This window comes from Meriones unguiculatus, chromosome 14 (genome assembly GCF_030254825.1).
Source record: "Meriones unguiculatus strain TT.TT164.6M chromosome 14, Bangor_MerUng_6.1, whole genome shotgun sequence".
NCBI classification, from domain to species: Eukaryota; Metazoa; Chordata; class Mammalia; order Rodentia; family Muridae; genus Meriones; species Meriones unguiculatus.
Window position 1 is genome coordinate 20,229,508 of NC_083361.1, and position 12,883 is coordinate 20,242,390.

The window sequence follows — 12,883 nt, forward strand, 5'->3', positions numbered from 1 at the left end:
GACTGCAGCAAAACTTGTGTCTTTGAGTGCATACATGTATGAACACACGGCAAAGCCAGAGGGCAACCTTGAGTCAGTCCTCAGGCACCATCCACTTTTTCTTTTGGGAGGAGGAAGAGAAGCCGTTTCATGGCCTTGGAACTTGCCAAGTATGCTAGACTGGCTGGCCAGCGAGCCACAGGGATCTGCCGATCTGACTCCCTCGCAGTGGTAATACAGTGTGTGCCACTGTGACTGGCCTTTAAAGACAAAATGAAAACCATGTTGGAGCTCAAACTCGGGTATTTGTGCCCGAGAGACTAGCGCTTACCTGGCTGGGCCATCTCTCCATCTTTCCAGCCCTTTGACTTCTGTTTCAAGACTAGAAAATACTTAAGAATTGTTCCCTTCAATCTTTACACTGTAGAGTAGGTCTGGGACCCTTTCACGACCCCCTGGGCAGGTGTTTATCAATTTGGACAGGAACAGGTAAATTTACAACTTGTTTCCTATTTGCGACTTTGTGACTCCCTTCGTTCTAAACCTGACACGTGACATTTATGTTCCATAGAGCTTAGCTGCAGCCTACGTGAAAGTACACTTAACATGAGTTTTCGCTCAAAGACACAGGATTGGGTGAGACATGGGAAGCCGCTTGTGTCTAACTTGGTCACAACAGTGAAATACCAAATGTGGAGTACTTAAATGGGCTTTGGGGATTGTTTCCATCTCCCAGTTGTGGAAGCTTAAGTCCAAGGCTGTATGGTCCCATGGTATAGGGTGATGGTGGGAGTAGGTGCTAGCAGTGATTACATCTGGAACCAGGAAGAAGACCTCCATTACAGTCCCTTGAGGGACACATCCTCTATGACCTAATGACCTTAAATCCACAGTGCCTCTCCATGCCACCACTCTGGAGGCCAAAATTTTAACACGGGGGACATCTAACCAAAAAATAGCATCTTTAATCATTTGACCAAAAACGTTCCCTTGACGAGAGTTAATTGTCCACAGTGAAGTATTTCCTAACTCGAATAAGACTTCTGAAGCTCTAAAATGGTCGAGCTGTAATCTCTGTAACTCCCATTTAAAGATGTGTCTTTGGGGAAAGAAAACAAAATGCTGTGAACTTCATCTTAAGTACAATTACAATGTCCTTGCTACCCAAACTCTCCCTTGAACCTGAGCTTAGCTGACCATCTCTACCTGTGCTCAGTTCCTTACTCCCCAGGAGGCTCAACAAGGGCATCCTAGTTTCCCCCAGGCTGCTTGGAAGAAATCCTCCATACGACCAATCTTGCCCTAATGCCAGAGCTCAGACACCTTTTTACACATCTAGTATAAAAAGTTGCTTGTATCCTTTGACTAGAAAACATAGCTTTTCTTTTTCAAAAAATATTTTTAATCTCCGTATAGGGGTGAGGTTCAAACACAAGTGTAAAATTTTGCTGGGTGGGGGTGGTATCTGAATTACATTTCCTAATCCTGGTCTATCATTGAGGAAAGATGGGACAAGGAGCTGAAGTAGGCCAGAGAGGAACACTGCTTACTGTCTTGCTCCCCATGGCTTGCTCAGTCTGCTTTCTTACAGTACCCAGGACTGCTTGCCCAGGGAATGGCCCTACCTGCAGTAGGCTAGCCCTTCCCACATCAGACATCAGTCAAAAAAAAATGCTCCCACAGACTTGCCTACAGGCCGGTCTGATAGAGACAGTCTTCTCAAGGTTCTCTCTCCCCAGATGACTCTTACCTGTGTCAAGTTGACAAACAAACCGATACAATGAGAGTCCATTATATACTTGTTCCTAGCCAGAAAATACAATGTTTTTTAACTCCTTGGCTATCAGCTATTCTGCCGACCTTTTCTTTTTTTTTCAATGTAGTTTATTCAGGAACCTTGAACAATCATCTGACCCTGGGGAAAGCCAGCCCACAGCTTAAATAGCCTCTGGGTAGCCAACCTCAGCGTGCCATGTGGGCAATGCAGATAGGTCCACATACATGGAAGCAAGCCACATCCTCGGCCTTAGCCAAATGTGGAGTTGTTCGTGATAGAGAGCACTCACCATCGGGAAGGTGGAAGGCGGAAACCAGCTCCTTCTTTAAGGCACGGCATTACGCAGCTCTCTACAGTTCCCCCTTTTTGTTTTAGATGCCATCAGGCAAGAGTAGAGGTCTGATCTTTGATATTAGAAATAAATTGGGACTTTGTACCGATGTTCATTTAGGTGTCATCCACCCAAAGAGCATCAGACCCGTCCTATACCTTTTTCTCAGAGGCGGGACCTGGGGCATCAACCCGCATGCAATCAGACATGCTCTTCTCTGGGTCTACAGTGGCTGACCCTGAGTGCAGTGCTTAGCCTCGCATCCTGAGCGTAACATTTTAGCTTTTTATGGTAGCCAACCATGCTTGGGGAGACTGTCCTGCTTCAATGGCTGTAAAGGCCTGAATGATCATGGCTGCATTACGCTGTTGTGAGACTCTAATCTTGCATATATACCACAGGCAAACCAAGGAGACCAACACCAGAAGGCCTGCTAACGCTCCCATGCCTGCCCATTCCTTCAGATGATTCATGGTTGCAGCAATCCATGATGATAATCCTGTGGCTAGTCCTGCGTCCACTCTGGTAGAATTTACTGTGACAATGGCCACTCTCAGCTGCTCCATCGTAGTATTGAATTCTCCAGTCCAATTACCTAAAATATAGCTAGACAATTGTTTAGACAGATTTGCAGCACGGGAAAAATTCTCATGTTGTATGCTAGTGACTCAAAGTCCAGCATACTTCCATTGACAGCCAAGTTGAGCGATTTGCCATAGGGTATCAATTTGCTCCTGCACGAGGTCAATCCTCTGATTGAACACCATCAAGCCTCCTTTTAGTTGAGCATTAATTCCTTTTTGTATATCTAAGGCATGAGCTACATTGGCTAAAAGATTATTCAGGGTCTGAGCAGTCTGCACAGTATGACTCATGGCTAATGCCCCGGTGGTAGCTCCAACAGCCGCCAATGAGATGGCAATAACAATGGTGGCTGTAGTTCCAAGATCCCTTTTCTGTCTGAAGAGAGTCATAGTGTGAGGGGCGAGGGGCATCCACGGGCACAGGCACCCAGCGAGGCATGCGAGTAACCAGGGCATACCTAAATTCGCTAGCATTCCAGCATTGGGCAAAAAAGCAAGTATCATTACCACAATTACTTGGCTCTATCTGGCTATCAATGAATAAAAAATGGGGGTTATAAACAAACAGGTGTGGACTTATAGGATATATTATGAGAAGCCTTAACCCCCTCGTTGGAACATCCTGCATCAGTTCTAGAACTAGCAGTGGTGGTGTCCAAGGTCTGAGTAGGTTCAGGAGACCATTGCCCCCAGGGGCGAGATGTGCTCCATGTAAATTGACTAACTCCATGTTTTCCTCCACTTTTGAATCTGTCGAGCTTTTCAAAACCTAACCCAGAAGTCAAACCATATGCATCTATTATTTTGTAGTACGTAGTAGGTCTAGAGCTTTACTCTGACCTGTCCTCTTCCAACATACCCTTTGTTGGACTCTGCATAGCTGTGACAATGTTCCTGGAAAAAAAGATTTTGGCTCAGTCTTCAAAGTTAAAGTTGGTGCTTGGGCAGGATGTCTTGGTAGTAGGGGCCGCGTGTGAGAGGAAGATCTGATCTCACTGAGGACAGTGAAGGGACCCATGACCAAGTGTAGCTTTCAAAGGTGTGCTCCTTGCAGCCCTACTGTGCTCAACAAGGCCTAACATCCTAAAGTTTTCATGACATACAAAAAAACAGTGCTACAGACAGGGATCACATGCTCACAGGAGCTGTGAATCCTTTAGACCATCACAGCCTTTCTTCTCAAATCGTTTTGTTAGTTACCCAGGGTAAAAATCCTGGCACAGGAATGACTGTGCGTTAACAGTGTGGAAGATCTGTGTGTCCAGAGTGCTAGGGGTTAGAAGCTCCAGTCTTCAAAGCCATCCCGTGGACTTGACTTCATAAGGGTTTAAAGAGTTACTCTAATGATAAGGTAAAAATTGATCTTGGATTTAGACTTTTCTGTGTAAAACCTTATATCTCAGGCTGCTGCACACTGGAGTTAGAAATAAAACTTATGCACCATGCCCTTTAAATGATATTAAAATGAACATTGATTTAATAGCAAGCAGCACTTGTAAATGCAAAAAGAAAAAAGAAAAAAAAAGTTGGTTGCTTAAATGGCTCCGGCTCCTCATGTCCACATTCTGATTCTGAAAAGCAAATGAATATGTATCAGTCCTGGTAGCTTCCCATGGAGACATGGACTTCATAGATGTGGTATATGGTCCTGATACGGTCGAATGATGCAGGAGGGCAATCACAAGGGCCCTAATAAAGAAAACACAGGAGACCTGGGCTTCGAGAAAATGTGACATGGGTAACCAAATTCTGAGGGCTTTGGGTCTCAGGCCAAGAATCCCAGGCAGCCTCTAACAGAAGAACAGGTGGGAAAAACATGATACAACCTCCAGAATCAGATCTACTGCCCCACTTTTGCATGTCTGACCTCCAGACTTGTAACTACAATACTGTTTTCTGGTGCCAAGTTTATGTTCAGTTGTTGAAGCAGCTAAGGGAAACCAATCCGCCCGCTGACTCATGACCCACGAGTTAGAAAAACACATCACTGAAAATGCTCGCTTTTATCCACGAGTCACTAGAGCCCTGCAACAGCTCGGGGATACCACAGTCCCTCGACCTCCTGGTAGACCCTCATCAGCAAGTTGGCCCAGATGCGCTGGGGTCAAGATCTCCCGGGCTTCTGGACTTCTCCACAGCAAACTCCCTCCCGAAGTCTTCACCACAGTACCGAAGCAGAACGGGGAGGGTGGAAAGGAGAACCCGCCTGGAGCAGGCGCTGGGTTGAACACTTGTTGCCATGGCAGCCTGCAACACACGAGTACAGCGAGCAGTAGATTCCAGTCAGGTTCTCAACTTTTGAAAGCACACATCCTACGGGTGTGTGGGGGAGGCAGCCTATTCAGGGAGGAACTGTGTGGGCCAGGAATTCAGCTCCAACCCCAAGGGGCTGCTCCTTCATCCACACCGGCTTTGCCACCTTCCTTATTGGGCAGCGATGGGTTGGAATTTTGAAACAAGTGTCAGGAAACAGGATAGACGGCTCTTTGGTGGTTGTCATGGTGAAGGGCGCAGGGGCTGGGAACGGGCTTGTGTATTACGGAAAGAGACCTCTAACTTTTCTCCCTTGACCGGCTCTGTGGCCACTGTAGTTTACTTGGGTACACAGAATTTCAGAATATGAATGTTTGGCTGCTAGATCGATATTTTGCTAGCTGTGTGGCCCTGAGCAGACGGGACAATGTCTACGCTTATTTCCATGCTCCCAGTCCATGTCAATGTCCTAATCTTGTGGCAGGAGAGCAGGTGGAAGATCAACGAGATAACCAATACATCAAGACAAAGTTGTCTGGTTAAGCATCTAACCAGCAAGATGCTGACAGTACTAAAACAAACAAACAACCCCCTCAGAGATAATACAATGGACTGTTACCACAGGACGAATAAATCCATGCTATACCAGAGGCCCTCAGATGTATGTTGAATGAAGTACATACAGCCTGACTTCACCCACTAGGTGAATCTTGAAAGACTGGGTCTAAGCATGTTTAAACAACACGGGAGGATAAATGGGGGCCCCAGTGATACCTGTGTGCTAATCCTTAGGACCTGTGAACCTCCCCTACATGGCAAGAAGGACTCTGCTGTCATGCTAAACTTCAAGAAGGTTGAGATGGGGAAATTATCTGGATTACTGAGGTAGGGAATGAATATAACCACGCATATCCCTATAAGAGGGAAGGAAGTCTTACCAAGGGAAAAGGGGTAGGGAGCAGAGACTGGAGTGGTACATTTTAAAGATGGAAGAAGAGGATACTGTAAGGTCTTGGGTTCAAGAGAAGAGCATGGAGTCAATTTGTCCTTCTAGGTAAAAGGTTTACTAGAGGAGTTATTAGTACCAAGGACATTCAGGCAGTGTGATGGGAGAACTAAAGAGTTCAGTCCGCCAGCAAAGCAGGGATGTCACAGGTTCCGAATGTCTGGAAGGGCCCATGCTCGGATTAAATTGGTAGCTCATAGCAGCTACAGGCACTCGGGTTTCTCTGGTTGTGGGAGAGCAGGCAAACAGGCAGAGATCTGGTCTCGCTGGCTGCAAGGCCGGCACTGAGCTTGTCATTTCCTGGGGTATAGCTACCTGAGGAGCTTTAGGGGAGGTGAGGATTAGGGTTGAAGCTAGTCCCAATAGGATGGCTGTTGTTCCCTTTTACAGCAGCTGTGGTGGGGATGAGGCGGGGCGTGGGTCTGCTGCACGGAAGCATGGCCTGAGGAGCACCGTAACCCTAAACTTGATACTAGCTAGAGGCCAGAAGTAGACACTAAGCTGAAAGGGGCAAAGAAATAGATTTTCCTCTAGGCCCTGAAGAAGGAACAGGCCAGATATCCACTCCTTTAAGACTCTGTAGGTCCTTCAATTTAAGATCCTCCCTGTGTGAATAGACGATAAGCAAACACAAGAGAAGAGCCCTGGGGCAGAGAGTGTAGGGTTTAAATAAAAACAGATCTTCTTGCCTTTTCTTTTCCCGTTTCCTTCCTGCCAGACTTTCCTGCTAAAAGAACCTTGCCTTTCTTCTGGCATAGCATAGCATGCCTCAAGGCATGTTTCCTGACTAGCACAAGATAAATGAGATAACGCTCCCCCCTCAACCCCCTAGCCCCAACTCCCACCCCCCATCTCCTCACCCCCACCTGTGGCTTAGAGGTGGGTGAGGTAGGGGGTGTCTCTGTCTTTCCTCCATGTCTTTTACTTATAGCCCCCCCCCCATTCCTGTCTGCTTTTGAATGTGAGTATGAGACACTGTGATTCCTGGAACTGTGGCAGTCCTCTTGTGCCCAAGAGAAAACAAACCTCTGGGAATGAGGGAGCAGAAACACAGAGAGCTTAGGTCCTTAATCAGTTTCTTGTGTGGCCTGAATCAACCCAACGAGCCCTCATCTCTGGATTTCATGTTTGGTGGCAGATTAAGGGGCCTTCGTTTTAAAAAGAAGCAGGGCTTTTTGCAAGTCACAGCACGTACACTTTGTCAGGCTTAAAGAACCCCTCCCTCTCTTGTCTTTTTCTTTCATGTGCTGGCCAGAACCTAAGTGTGCTCTTCCCGGTACTTTGAAACTCTTTTCTAAAACCCTCTTTCTGCCAAAGAGCTGCTTGTCTACCATGTGACTGACCTCCATTCTGGCTCAATTTAGGCAGCCAGGTTCCCGAGCCCCACCCCACCCCTTCTCTCCATTCTCCTCCTACAGGCAGCCGCCAGGATTTACAGCTTGCCAACACCCTGTTGTTTTTCTTTAAACTCTAATAAAATTGTTCTCAGGCTTAAGCAAAGAACTTCTGCTTTTACAAGAAAGCCCGTGTAACACATCTTTTAAAATAATACATATAAAATATATGCAAAATACAAAAAATGCATATAAGGACACTGAGTTATTGTGTTTCTTCTGATTAAGAAGCAAACTTGTAAAGACCAAAAATAAAAATAGCTTTTGCTTTTGGCGAGACCCTTTCAAAGCCCGAGAGAACCAGATCTAGCTGTGTTCCCATCAATACTTCTTCAGGAAATTGGTTTGATGGGAAATGCACCACGGTCGCCCCTTCTTGGAGATAGACGCTAAAGGAAACCCAGAAAGTTGCTGATCATATAAGCCCCCTCCCCAAGGCTGTACAAATTGTAACAGTTACCAGGGGAAGGGGACACTCTCGTGGAGATGGCAGTCAGGCGCAGAGCTCCAGGGACACAGCTTTTGTGAATCGTCACCCATGCTGGGATGAGCTGTTTAATGATGAAGTTGCCTTTGAGTCACCATGCTCCTGTAAATAATCCCTCACCCTTTCTCCCGAAAGTAAGCCCAACAAACTCATGGGTTCACCAAGCTTGTCTCTTTTAATCATCATTCTTGGTTTGTCATTGTTTTAGACAGACAGGAGAGGGGACGTAGATAGACAATAAAGATGACAAACTTCTGGCTTTTGCCTTGCCCTCCTAATCTGAGGAAAGGACCTATCAAAGACCTAGTGGGCTCTCTTTCACCTGGCCTGTATCCACCTTCCCCTGAACGCTCTCCCAGTAGCAGACCAGTCCAATAAGGCATGGTTAGAGAAAGTTGTGGGTCTATCAGCATTCCTTTCCTTGTTTAAACTGACCAACTCTAAATTAAGGAAAGAAGCACCCTCCATTCTGGCTAACCTAAAAGCCTTAAAGCCTTCCAGAAGAGGCAATATTTTAGCATCCGAGTCCCCACTATGCTTTGCAACGGACCTTTCTTCTGTGTGCCTGCTGTGTGCATGTGTGTGTGCATGCACATATGTGTGTGTGTACATGCATGTTTGTGGATTTCCTCACCTTTAATAAAATTTTTTTCTTCACTGACTGTTTCTGCCTCCTGTGCCTGAGATTTCTGCTGCTGCTACCTGTTGTGCTCAAGATTTTTTTCCTGCCTTTTATTTCTTTAAGTGGCAGAGAAAATAAACCCAACCCAGACCCCTAGAATGTAACAGCTGTGTCCTATCTTGGAAGAAAAACATTTACTCATCTCTGTTTTTTAAAAAAAGTCACACCCTTGTATAAGAAACCATACTACTATAAAATTTATATTATTTTAACATCTAATAAATGTAAGTGTTGTGTAAAGCCTTGTTGTATTGACTAGGAAATAACAATGAAAGACACAATTTTCTTTCAAATATTCTTCATCTGTGCTTGGTTGAATCCAAGGACGCAGAACCCACAGTAACCAATGACTAACTACTATGAGAAGATGTTTTTATACTTCCTGAGTTCTGGAGACAGGGAACATGCCATAAAGTCAATGCCGGATACAGGAGACCTCGGTTTGAGACTGGCTATTGCAGACTCACGGCATGGCCCTGGGTAAGCTGTTGTCCTCTCCGGGCCTCAGATTTGCTATTGACAACAGGGATGGTGGAGAAGAGGCCTATCATCTGGTGCTCAGGGTGTATTTGGTGGGAAGCCTTATCTTGAAGCTAGAGTCAGTGCCAAAGTCAAGTCTTGCCTTTCACACTCAGAGAAAGAGCCAGCTACTTCTGCTTTCCAGGCTGTGAGAATCTGTCCCACTGGCTTCAGTTGGCCTGGATGTTGGCTCCCTCTACTGGCTCAGAAACAAACACTTTTGGGGGTGGAGATGGACTTCATTCTCTTTTGACTTTTTCTTTTCTTTTTCTTCCCTTCTCTTCTCTTCTCTTCTCTTCTCTTCTCTTCTCTTCTCTTCTCTTCTCTTCTCTTCTCTTCTCTTCCCTTCCCTTCCCTTCCCTTCTCTTCTCTTCTCTTCTCTCTTCTCTTTTTCTTCACTCCAGGAGTGGCTGGAAGCTTCAGCACCCTAGGATTACAGGAACCACTGTTCCTCACGGCTTTAATAGAAGCCACAAGGAGATGGCATTTGACACACTACTGTTATAAGCACTACTCCATCGGAAGCTGAATATTTGCAGTACGAAACCAGTTACTCCTGGAGTCAGTCTGCACAACAACAACGGTCATGTGGACATCACCTACCTGGGAACAGGGCCGACCCCAGAAGGCCTCAGGGAAGGGAGAGGGACTCACACTGAACAACACACTGGTTACAGGAGTGAGGGTTTCCAACAGGCAAGCTGAGACCTACTTCCCAAACTGCTCTTAGGGGACTGAAGCTCTCGGTCTTTCCACTCTCTCACAGGAGTTTGGATTGACTGCCAGCATGTAGACTGAGTCAGCACGCAGCACACAGCAAGTGCTCAAAGCTAAACAAAAGTTTTCTGTTCAGAAAGATAAACAAAATTCCTTACTGCTTAAAGCTACAGTTTTCATGGTGTGGGCTCCAGTTACCTTTCCAGTGAGCTATTCTTTAGACTGTGTATAAAAGGCCAACAGCTTCTGTGGCATGAGGCTAAATTAACCTAGTCTTGAATTCTATGCCATGCTTCCCGGCTGAATCCAGCAGGTCATTCAATCTCCGAACTTCGATTCCTCTCTGTGATCTGGACACCAATGCTTAAGAATAACGAGCAGGTAGAGGAAACTAACTTGCCTAGCCAGAAATAGAAGGGTCTAGTGCCTCCAAGTATTGCGGGCAAGCGCCTTGTACTTGGCTGAGTTTGAGGCAACAGTGTTTGTATAATCAGAAATACATTTTGAAGAGCTCTTTGCTAGTTACTGAAAAGCCTCCCCAGAAGGATAATGCAAAGCCCTGCAAATACTCCCAAATCTCGGGCCCCATCTGAGACCCTGCTCTAAGCCAGTCTCTACTGGACACATCCTCTTGGTGTCAAATGGCACAGCTGTACTAATAGGAGGAATTTGGGATGTGGATTTTTCCAAGCAGTCCCCATCTCAGGAAACAGCATCCCTAACCACCCACTGGTTATATCTAAGTATGAGCCTTGTGATCCCGTTTCTTCTCCGCCTACAGCAACCCACCAACAATCACCTCTGGATGTCCACGCAAAGAAGGTCTTTGTCCATTCCAGCCTGGTGTAAGTCAAAGCCACAACTGCCCTGTGTCCTCAGCCTCTGCCTGTCCCCACCCCTTTGCCTGTGAGCCCACAATAATCCTAAATCTGAGCTGGGCATAGATTACACACCTATAATCCAAACCCTTGGGAGGCTTTAGCACAGGGAACTAGAGTTTGAAGTCAGGTTACATAGAGCTCCTGGTATGCTGTAGCACTGTCAGGAAGAAGGAAACTAGGGAGGAATGGATGGGAGGGGCAAGGCAGGGAGGGAGGGAGAGGAAGGAGGAGGAAGGCAAGGGAAAGAAGTAGGGAAAAGGGAGAAGGAAAACAGGGAGGAGGAAGGCAAATAGAAAGAAAAAAGTAGAAATGAAAATCCGGAAGTCTGACCTTGACACTTTTCCACGTAAGATCCTGCACTCCCTCCCTCTGGTGCTTTGGTGTAAACCTCTGTCCCTTCTCTGTGTGCCTTCTTACCAAGCCCAGCCACACTAAGTTCCTCAAGATTTGGGGCCATTGTGCACCCCCCCCCCAACTCCAGGAATACCTTTCCCCACGGCAACAATGTGTCATTCTTTTGATCACAGAGCAGTCCTTAATCTGTGGCTACAATCGCCCCCTTGGTCTGCGCACTTATCACAGTTTAAGATCTTACAGACTCCAGGGAGCCCACCATCCATCTCTGGTTCCCACGCCCTTGCGTGGCCCCTTCTCCTTAGTGTGGGGCATTCCCAAGATTTACTTCTAAAGAACAGGGACCATGACAAGATATATGTGATTGTGCATATATGGCTCTGTTACACACACACACACACACACACAATACGAATCTTGCTAAGTCACTTTTCCTCGGTGTTTTGAAGACCGCTTTGTGAGCTGTCGTAAGAAGAGGGACATGAAACAAGGTCCTGGGTGGGGGGGGGGGAGCGGTCCTCAGTCTGTGGTCCTCAGGAGCTAGATGTGTCCCATGGCCATGTGATCCCTATCTTGGGGGCAAAGTCAGGGACCTCTGTGCTCCCCAAGAGTGAAGCCTGAGAACCCAGCTCGCTGGATAGCAGCATCCACAGGTCAGACCATTGCCTGAAGTAAAGAGATGTTCAGTAAACAGTAACCATTGCTACTTATACCTCCTGGTGTTGATAACATTAAACAATTCTTGTTCTCTAATGATGGATCCCCTTTAGGATCAAGGGTGGCTAGACAGCATAGGATGCAGGAAAGTTGAGGACTCACTCACTGGGGCCAGGAGCATCATTTGTTTCTTTTTCTTCTGATATTCCTGTAAGAGGCTCCTTCCTTATCTACAAAACCATCCAACGGTGGGGCCAAAGCGGCTGATGTGGCCCCTCTTCCGCCTCTCACGTGTAGCTAACCACTGGAGCAGATGTTACTATACTGGCCAATGTGATTGGGTCAACGTTGGTCACATGGCCCCGAACTGCCCAATCAAAGCCAAGCCTGGAATTTGCCTGTCCTACAGGCTGAGAGCAGCTTTCTAGTCAAGTGCTGAGTGCAGCAAAGAACTGCAGAAATGTCTCTGGGGGTCAGAACTGCTGAAAAAGCAGCTCACGGTAAGGAAAGTGGGGTGAAACCACATGAGCTCCAGAGCCTCTGAAGAGCTTGAGGCCCTGTCTCAAACACAGTAACAACGATCTCCCCGCTGTTGACGGAATGAAACGATTGTGTCTCCACATCACTCCGAGGCTTTTGTGAACAGCTTTGAATTGGGTGTGGTCTCTAACAACGACGTAAGCCGCGTGCTGTGGTTTGACTCTGCGACGTCCCCCATAAGCCCCTGCGTTCAGCTCCTGGTACCTGCGGCCAGGGGCAAGCCCCGAGGTTGTCGGCTGGGCTCAGTCTCCAGTCCTCTAAATGCTTCCTGACCACCTGAGCAGCGTGACTTGCTGCCATCCCCACCAAGATGAACTGAAGCCCCTTAAACCTCAAGCCAGATAAACCTTTCTACCCTAAAGTTGCTACTTGTTGGGTATCCTAGCAACAAGAAAAAGGAACTAATGCCCTGTTATTACCGGGGGCCAGGCATGAAGTCATCAGAAAGACTGCGGTGGTTTCATGTTCCCCCAGGTCCATGTAGTAGAACCTTGGTCATCAGACTAGTGGGACAGAAGGAACCCTTAGAGAATGGAGTCTCTGGGGAGGAAGTTAGGCCATTACGGACAGACCTTACAGGGGCTATTGGGACCTCAGACTCTTCTTTCTGCTCTCTAGCCACCATGACGTGAACGGGCCTCCGTCATGCACCCCAGCCATAATGTACCATGCCACTGCAGGCCCAAATCAACAGGACTAAGCAACTCTGTACAAAAATTCGA